General features: G+C 31.2%; 1 pseudogene; it reads right to left on the bottom strand.

Moving 5' to 3' along the window:
- Positions 1 to 2,231: 2,231 nt before the first annotated feature.
- Positions 2,232 to 7,132, bottom strand: LOC120210947 (annotated as a pseudogene).
- Positions 7,133 to 10,659: the final 3,527 nt, after the last annotated feature.

Genomic DNA, 10,659 nt, shown 5'->3' on the forward strand with positions numbered 1-10,659 from the left:
TACCAACTGAGCTGGATGGAGGAGAGCATAAAGAAATGAGGAAGAAAGGAGAGACTGGAGAAGGAGAACGTGCGGGGTGGGTGGGGGGAGGGATATAGTTTAGGATTAAAATATTTTAGGGTTATTAGGTTTAAAACAAAACATTTTGCGCCCATGTTTTTAAAGTAAATTATAAAATATATCTTTAAGGAATATATTAATTTTTCATCCTTTCACTTTTTAAAATTTATAATTTAATATATAATTTAGAATGTAAACTTTAATTTTTGTTTAATTTAATCCTAATTTCAGTAATTTAAATAATAATGTGTTCACAATGTTATCATGAATTAATTATCTTATCCTATTATCGGAATTTTAAAATTTTTTATATGGTTAAACTATATTATATATGTCATTTTAGCTTAGAAAACATTCTAAAAATCATTAAAAATGACTCCTTATAATTATAATTATAATTATTATGTTTTATGATAAGTTGTATGAAATTTAAAATAATTCACGACCGCTGCACCCGCAGTGACCGCGATAGCATCCGTTATGTCCGCAACCGCGATAAACGCGACGCGACAGAAAACCCGGCCGCAAACGCTATTTAAATCCCTGAATGTGCCAACTCCAGCGCCGCCGCCACCACCACCACGAGCAGCTGCTGCTCCCGTTAAGAAGGTGGTGCAAAATAGGGACAATGCTCCCAATTCCACCCCAAGGAAGAGAGGGAGGCCAAGGAAGAATCCGATTTGAGGTTTGGGTTGGCAATGATATATAGCTTCGATTTAAAAGAACCTGACCGGATGGCAGGAGTGTTTCCGAGACAAAGACGGATGATTTTGCCGAATGGAGAAGGATAAGGCTGAGGATGAAACTCTGCTATGTTGGAAGGAAATTGTAGGTATTGCTGTAGTTTTGTTTTGTTTTGTTTGTAGATTGTTGATTGTTTTCATGTACTGACTAGCACAGATAATTATGTAACATTATGATATATGCAGCTATCACAATTCAGCGACTTCTTTAGTAGTCTCTGTTGTTGTGGTCGTCATCTTCAAATGTCTTGTAGGAAAAACTTGGTTGGATGCAGTTAACCGATATTGACACAAACCTTTTTCCTGCATTTCCCATGATTTGAATGGCCTAACTGCAAATGAATGCTAATGATGATAGCAGGGGTTGAATATAGGCAAGGAATCCTGTGTGTACAAGTATTGTTTAGTTGACTGATAGAGAGATTGAAGCTCAGATGGAAGATTAAGACTGTAAATTGCGCAGGCTATTCAGCAGTGGGTTAATTTGTGGATGTCTGTGCGTCGGGCGTTGATTTCAGTTTTGGTACTAAATCCCTTGAGCTTTGTTAATCGGATTAACCATTTACATTGCAGTGCTCTTTAGGTTTTGAACTTCTGTTATTTGCTGAAGCTCTTTTTTGTGCCTTGACATAGCAACGAGAGAATGATCCCAGTTCATCGAGACTTTTTCTTTTCCCTGATTCGATTCAAACGAGTCTCTCTTTTTCCTGATTCGATTCAAATGTCAATGGCGTCAAGAATTACCTCGTTTTTTTATATATTATGGTTTATCAATTGAAAATCAAAAATGATTGGTCCTTAACAAAGCACGATGAGCAAGTGAATGTTAAGTGAATGTGCAACAGGGAGTTGTGAATTTTCACATATGGGGAATTTGCAACAGTCGCCCGTGTCTCGTTAAACAATAATCCGATCAACTTGATGTCCTTATCGGATATGTTTAGCTCACTTGGTGATCATACACTTCTAAATTAACCCAATCCCCTCAACTATACAGCATCATATGCTTTGTTAGATCAGAGCCGAGCCGAGCAAGAAATCTCAGCAACACTACCAAAAACTAGTTGAGAAAACTAGAATGTTGGGGAAGACAAGACTTCACATTTGATATAGCTCTATACTTTTCTGTTTGCATCGTTACTACAGTGAAATTATGCGTTAAAATAATCAATTATTAAAGCTAGAGAATTTTTTTTCCTTTTTTATTTTAACAATTTCATGTTGCAGACTGCTTCGTACCGAGTGATACAGTTTATAATTTAATGCTTTATTATTAAAATTTGCCATTTTTATAAATGTTTGTAAATATAATATCCCTAAAAAAATTTAACGAAAATGACACTCATTTTTGCTGAGTAAGATAAAAGTGTTTCTTGTCAAATAGAGCCCACTGCTTAAGGATGATGATTGTGGGTAAAAGGAGACAAATATTGCTGCAAATCATAAAGGGGTGTGCAAATTAAAAAGCTTAATACCTTGAGCTACACCTGTTCAATGATTGTACTATACTCAGGTTTCATAACCTGTATGAGCAGGATATCTGCATATGTACCATAAAAGTTCTATAGAAGACGATATCTAATTGTACTAGATTCTCTAAACAAGCACCGATAATATACAAACCAGATAAATTTCTATAGATGGTAAAACTTGAATCTATGGGGTAGTTCAACAAAACGTATTATATGGTGAAGAAAAATAAGAGTTGCCATCCGCAAGACAACAAATATGAACCATATTGGAGGGGGAGGGAAGGGGGAAGGAGATTTCACCTATCATATTCGAGCAACATATGAATTGGCCTGAGTAACATATCTCACCCATCGATATGGATTATATGAATTAGATTTCTTTGCAATCTGCAAGTATTTCACCTGCAACGTCAGAACAATTATCAACATTAGTAACTGTAACTTAATTAGGATTTAGAAATATTGCTGACACTTGAACCCTTATCCACTGTACTATCAAACCGATTGCGAGTTGGCTTTTACTAATAGCCCACACGTTGTTAACTCGAAATCAACAAAGCATTCAAGATCAAAAGAATAAAGACTAGATATGTGATAGAGCTTTGCAACAGAGTTATGATCACTGGTAAAAGTAGCCAAATTAATGAAGATCCTTTAAATACCCATCAAGAAGACAGGTGCTGATCAGACTAAAACTGTAGAAAATATTTCTAAACCAGAAGTTGCAGAAGTGGTATTGGCAATCAGATTTCACAGAATAAACATAATATAAAACGAAATAACAACCGCCAATTCCAAATTAGAGCCTGTGTCTTCATTCTAAGCCTCTTCCATCCCAGACTTTATCATAGATCTCATTAAAACTTAGGCTTTGATTAGCTAGAAAAATCCTAAAGGAAATAGCGGAAGATAGTATTATTACCTTAAGCCTCGAAGCATTATACATTGGTATTGTGAACGTCATGCTAACTGGTCCGGCTTCCTTTGTGATATTTCCTGAATTAAGCCATAATTATTTCATCAATGAGAAATAAGTTTAGAACATTCACAAATGAAATTATCACATTGAGAGAATTTAAAAAAAAAAAATCAAAATAGAACTTTGGTTGATGCATACCATGTGATTCCTGGGAAAAGGTCAGCTTTGCACGCAATGTATGTTCAAATCCACCTACAATCTGTCAAAATTACAAAATGATTACATAAAAAGGAAATATGATACCATATAGTTGAAGCATTTGATCCTTAAACCTTCTTCAAAGGACCTTCAAAACATATTTACCTTTTTTAAATCCCATTCAAGTTTCTTGTTTGCTTCTTTGAAATCTGTTCTTTGACCAGTAGCTCCAGGTTCCAACTCAAAAGTAGCTCTATAAATACCATGTACAAAACATATAATCCACAGAAATATATACATAAAAATATATCCCACCAAAAACATTAGTGACAAAGGAAGAGAGAAAATACCTGGTAGTGTATTTAGGAAGAGGCATCTCTACAACAACTGTGTTTGCAGTAATGTTTGAGGGGAACTCTGCGCTTATTTTAAGAACCACTTCAGCCTAAAATGTCAATAGCAAAGCAAAAATAACTGGATCAGGAATAAATCCCTCTACTGTAGAACTAAATGAATTATTTATAAATGAAATAAGTTCATTTAACTTATCATCATTAGGGAGACATTACATGATTATGGAATAATTGGGAAAAAAAGCATATAATAAAACCATCACAACGTAAGGTCAAAACAGACCAGCTCACCTTAAGGTGTCCCGCTTCTTCAATTAAACAATTAATACGAAAAGGAGGCTTGAATTCCTGTGTCATTCGGTAGTTCATGACAGGAAATTCACCATCTGGTGGTACCTAAAAGACAATAGTAAAATGAAACATGAGCCCGAATGATGCCAAGATATTTAACAGTCTCTTCAATCTCTCCACAAATTTCAAGCTGTTATATTCTTAATTTCACTCACCAAATCCAGAGTCCTGTCCATATCGAAACTATCAAGACGCACTGATTCATGAAAATTACAATCGTCAAGTATCACGCCCCCCGCACCATATGAACTCCTATAATCTGCCACAACAAACAGACAAGAGAACGGAAAACACAGGACTCAAATTGAGGGTGAATACTAGAAAGACAAAGCAGTTTAAACTGTATTGCCAAGAACAGTCATTTCAAATACAATAGTTGCCACTTGTTAAAGTTGAGAAACATGGCTTATATACACTAATCCTCTTGAATGTTGAAGCTAGCAGCAACCTTAAAAAAATAACTTCACCGAGCAAAAACAAATAAATAATTAGAAGCACCACTATAGAACATAATTGTCAACAATAAATGCATAATAAATAGGCACATGAGAAGTCAGTACCATATACCAATCCCCCTCCTCTTCCTATGCTCAAGTCTTCATTAAGAGCTAATCGGATTTCTGGATTTCCTGTCAGATAACTTTTCATTTGAATAGTGCCATCAATCTCGGAAGTTAGTATATATCCCTGTTTGAAACATCATTGAATTAGTTAATAAGTCAATCAAGTAATACACTAGAGCATCTAGGAATGTGTGTGGAATGCAAACTTCTTGTCTAAAAAGAATAATTACCTGCAATAAACAACTAAAGAGAGGAAGTAAATAAGCTTTGAAAATAATGGGTAATGAAAGAACACATGTTAACTACTTTAAAATTATTTTTGCTCAAAAAGAGAAAGAATGACAGAAGCATTTTAGAAAAAAGCTTATCTTTAAACTAATCCGCAAAACTTAATGGTAGCCGGTTGGTTTGACACTAACTCAACCATAGACTCTATGCATCAGTATTAGAATATAAAATGTCCAACAAGTAGAATTTTAAACACTTCAAAATATTGAATCCAATAAAAAAGATGCACTTACTCACACTAGAGCTAAATGTAACACTGATTTTCTCGATTATATCCACAAAAATTTCCTCTCTCTTCCGACCTCCAAACTCATTTGCTAGAACAGATTTTGTAATTGCTGTCCCAGGCATCTTTTTATTTCCTTGCTGAAAGCATCCAAATTTAATTAATTAACTTCCCAAATGCATGTTGATAAAAGTACAGAGTACCATTTATGAGGGTTCATAATCAAGCAACCTCATCATACCATAAAGATGGCCGTAGGGCCAAGAGGTTGCAAACGTGCAGCATCAACCACAATTGGTTCATTAAAGAGATGTAGGACTTCAAAACTTCAGTAGATGTTGTTTGCACATAACCAAAGTCCTATATGGAGGAAAAAAACATATAAATAGTAGCAGTATCCGTTTAAATCTTTTCAGAAGAGCAATGCAAAATTAATAGTAAACATTTCACCAAAGAAAGGCCTACATATTTCATCAGAGAAAAATGTTAATGTTAAGTTTTCTAATGTATAGAGATATTAAAAAATGTTGCCTAATCATATATTCATAATCACTCTTGAGCTATGCCATGATGCGCTAATCCCTTGGTAGTTGGTTAACAGCATCAAGCCATCTAGAATAAATAGAAAGAATATACCACTACAATGTTTGGAATGAAAATAACTTACAATGACTTCATCAAGCAACTCATATACAAGTACAAAGTTTTTCCGAAATGAGTCTTCACTTAAAACCCCTAAATAATCCTTAATAACACGAGCAACCCTTTGCAGAAGTTCCAGGACAAGAGATGGGGCTGCATTAACCCTTGTGGTAGCAACAAAGAACAGCCCAGCAACCTTCACGTGGAAGTAGTTCACACCATCCACATTCTATCAATTCAAAAAAAAAATTCATATAAAGCTATTAGGGCACTGCAGCAGCTCAGTTACTGAATAACCAAGTAATATATGCATTGGACTACAATGGCCTTTGAGACCAAAAATAGGATTGAAAACTAATCAATCTTAAATCTGAACATATCGTTTGTTCAGCCAGTGAAAAGGTATACTGTCTGACAGAACTGCCTTCAGTAAGATAACACTTACAAAGACAGGGGGCGCCTCCTCTTGTCCATCCTCTTTCCAAAACTTGACTTTTCGGAAGAATATCTCTGCACTTCCTTTCGGTACTTCACCACGATCTTGCGGTAACAATTATTTATCAGTCTTTGAGTCTTGGGCTAAACAAATTTTTTTTTTCATTCAACAGAATCAAATTTAAATAGGAAACCAATCCTGTAAATAATTTGCAATAAACGTACATGCTTAAGTACAAATCATGAAAATTCAAATGAATGTCAAGAAATTTCTAAAGGAATTATTTCATTATTAAGAAATTCCTTCATATTTTAGCAGGTCAGTTATTCCTATTAGTTTTACATAAATTTAACATGCAAAATCAATTCAAGACTTAAATCGCTCTTTATCAGTAAAAGAACGTCGACGCTGATCACAGGGGATTTGAAATTGAAGATATGAAAAAAAAAATAAAGACAAAATTGAGAGCTAAATAAGCATCAATTATATATCCAGATACAGCCAAGAAGAACTACGGAAGGATCGAATATGAAATAAATCAATTACCTCACAGCTTATAGAGTAAAATCAATCTAAAGGATCAAAATAAAGTCCTATAGGCGAAATTTCAAAGAAAAAAGATTGAAAACCAAACGAGGTGTGAAGTTTAGATGGGAAGAGAAAATAAGAGGAAGAGGGAAGTAAGAGAACTGACAATCGCGAAAAACTATGTTATCGCCTCGCTGAGAGAGCACGAAGAACTGTGAGATCATGATTTCAGCTTTCCTTTTTTGATTCGTCTCCCCTCTTTTCTTCTCTCTGAAATTTCAGCTCCAATTTTTTGACTTTGTTATGTTTTTCTGCAGTTCTGATGGTGAAGGTTTGCCTTTGTGGCTTACACATTTTCTTATCGGACCACTTCCTATTTATATTTATACATATTTACTCATTAAATTATAATAGTTACGTTTTGGATACTTATATTATCAATTATGAATAAAATAGTTAAAAGAGATTAATTTTAAATTTATTTATTAAACATTAGATAAAATATTATTTTGATTTTAAACTTAAATGAAATATCGTTTCGAAAGTTAAAATTTAAATAAAAAATTATTTTTAACACTTAAATTTTAGATAAAATATCAATTTGAACTATAAATTTAACTAAAGCCTCTTGTCATTAGATGTCACTTATCACTTTCATCATCAGTCGCCATCTATTCTCATTGTCGAGGATCGTTGGACCCTAAAATTTACAAACAATTTATTTTTGACCTCATAAACACGATTATGATATGTGTTTCATCAAAAAATGTCTCAACCTTAATAATTCTAGTTTAAAATCATATATCTTCCTTTAAAATTAAATCATAATAATATATTTATCGTTAATATTCTTTTAAAAATAAGGAAACCAAAAAATTAATCTATTTCGTGATCAAATCTATAAACTATTCATTTATATTATTATTATGTTATATTTTTTTATGTTTATGATATTTACTATAATTTTTTAATATTCATAAATATTAAAGATGTGATAAATTTTAGTATTATATATATTTTAAAGTATAAATTTCATATAATTGTATAATATTTATATTTTAATATGTATGTAAATAAATAATTATTGTAAAAATAAAACTACAATTTTATAAATTTTATGATATTATTATCAATAATATTTATAATATTAAAATAAATTAATATAAAATTAAAAATAATTTTTAGAAACAACGATGAACTTTAAATCAAATTCATATTAATCACAAAATATTGCATTTGATAGATATAGTCGGAGTAAGATTGATTTTGTGACTACTAAAGTCAAATCATTGGAGTCGAAGTTTTTAATTTATTTTTTATTTTTACCAATACATTGAGCAATTGCATCGATAGTATTTAACGAAAGATATAACGAAAAATTTATAAAAAATTAAATGATATGGTTAGTTTAAAGATTATAAATTTTGTTATAAAATAATATTTTACAAATTTTTAATATTTATAAATATGACAAATTTTAATGTTATATATAGGCATAAATGCACAATCACTATACATTTTGTATCGAGTTGCCCCTAAAGTATCTCTTTTGGACGTTATATCATGTGACGTTTAAATCGTTATCTCATTTGCTCCAAATTATTCATTCCGTTAAAAAGAAAATGGGTAAATTATATATTTAGTCACTCAACTACTCTTGCAGTTATGTTTTGGTCACTCAACTACTCTTGTAGTTATTTTTTGGTCACTTAACTACTCTTTTTTTAAAATCATCACTAAATTTAAGTTTCTGTTCTATTTTAGTCATCTAATTCGGTTTGATTTATTTTTTAAATTTGTATATATGATAATTCATTTATATCATATTTTTTAATCAACATATAAATTGCCACTCTCTGATTGGATTAAAAAAATTATTAAACTAAATAATTAAAAAAAACAAATCTCCAGTCAGATGGCGACATGTCTCATCATTTGTTTAGACGATTAAATTTATTGAATTAAATTAAAACTAGGACTAAAATGATAACATGTGTAAATATTAATGATTGAATATGTAATTATATTAAAACTTGTAAATGTCACATCATCTTCTCTATTAAATGTTAATGGTTAGTGGTTTGATTGAAGTATTTAAATAGTTAAGTGGTTTGATTGACGAAATTGAAACATTGATAGTCAAAGTAAAAGAGGGTAATAGTTAAGTTGTCACCCTTATAGTTTACCCTAAATTAAAATATCATAAATAATTTAAAAATAAAGTATGAACGGATAATTATTCATTTATAAATAAATGTGCCTTATATATATCATATAATTTAAAAATAAAATATGAACAAATAATTATTCATTTAAGTTGTCACATCACTCTAACGTTTTAACTTTTGTCAAAATAGATCCTGTTGGATGGAAATTGTTAATTGTCTAATGGTTAATGCATGTTGCTAAAGTGACACATACCAAAATATCATTTTTTTATGATTTGGCATGTACCATAACATTATTTTGGTGACATGACATGTGCCTTAAATATATCATATAATTGTACAATATTTATATATTACAGTATAATATCTAAAAATTAAAGCTTGATAAATTAATAATCTCTCTAAAATAATAATTTTCACGGTCCTAACTTGGGCTCAAGGTTTAAATTAATAATTTTGATAAATTAATAAGATAATAATTATTCGAAAGACCCTTATAAATGAATAATTCTATAAAATTAAAAATATAACTAATACAACTTAGTAAATTATGATTCTGTTGTTGTTTACTTCTTCTTAAAATTTAAATCTAGTTTTATTTCATCTCTAATTTCCTTACATCATCCAAAAGTTTTGGTGTTGTGTTCTCATACTACAAAAAAAATAATGAAGAACTGTCTTCGCTATGAGTGCTTCATTCAGCGCAATTTGTTGCAAAGGCATTGTATCATTTGCAGTTTCATCTATAATAGGATTTTCAATAACACTAGTTACAATTTCTTCTAAACTTTGGACTTTTAATAATTACATTATTATATGAACTTTATTATCTTTCAGTTTATGTTAAACACATATATATAACTGAAAATAATAGTGGCAATGCCTTTATTCAATAAAATCGATAAATAAAATGTATCATTACAATCATCATATGATTGGTCTTTGGGCATACTCTAACAATTGTAAGATAGGGATGCAAAAGAATTGTTAAAGGTAGTAGATATATGGGCGTAGGGTAGGCTTTAATTTGGTAAACTAAAATGATGAAGAAATGGGTTTGTTTTTGGAAGATGGCTATGTCATGATGTTTGTATGAATGATGAAGATGATGTTATTGGTGTTTAGAAGAGTGTAGGATGATGATAGAATAAAACAAAGAACAAGGAATAACTTTTGCTATAAAAAACATAAACCCATACCTTATAAGTTCTATGCTCATATAGAAATAAGGACTTGGATTCTTTAGCTATAAGAACTAAGAACCATAAATATCAAGATGAAAAGATGACGCCACAAGCACAAGGCTTGATAAGTCGATATAGTTTAATAAAGAACAAAAAAAGAGAAATTCTCATAAAGATAAGTTATATTGAATGTAAGGAGATGGTTTACAAATGTCAAATGTTTTGCCTTATATAGGGAACAAAGGGGTGTTGCTATATATTCAGCTAGGTGTGAACACACTTGGTGACTTTATGAAGTCACGACCTTTTAAATTGAAAGATCATATCCCTTAGGTTGGGCGCCAACCTTTTCGTCTACTTGGTGCTTGAATAATGCCTTTCTTTTGATGGAACTCTTCTTATAATGATGTTTGAATAAAAAGGTACTTCATGGAGAGTCATAATCCTTGGTGAATGGGGACCTTTCATGAAGAGGCATGAGTAGAAATAGTGTCTTTTGGGCAGCAACTCATCAAGAAAAATGCCTAA

This window comes from Hibiscus syriacus, unplaced genomic scaffold (genome assembly GCF_006381635.1).
Source record: "Hibiscus syriacus cultivar Baekdansim isolate YM2019G1 unplaced genomic scaffold, ASM638163v2 tig00109945_pilon, whole genome shotgun sequence".
NCBI lineage: Eukaryota > Viridiplantae > Streptophyta > Magnoliopsida > Malvales > Malvaceae > Hibiscus > Hibiscus syriacus.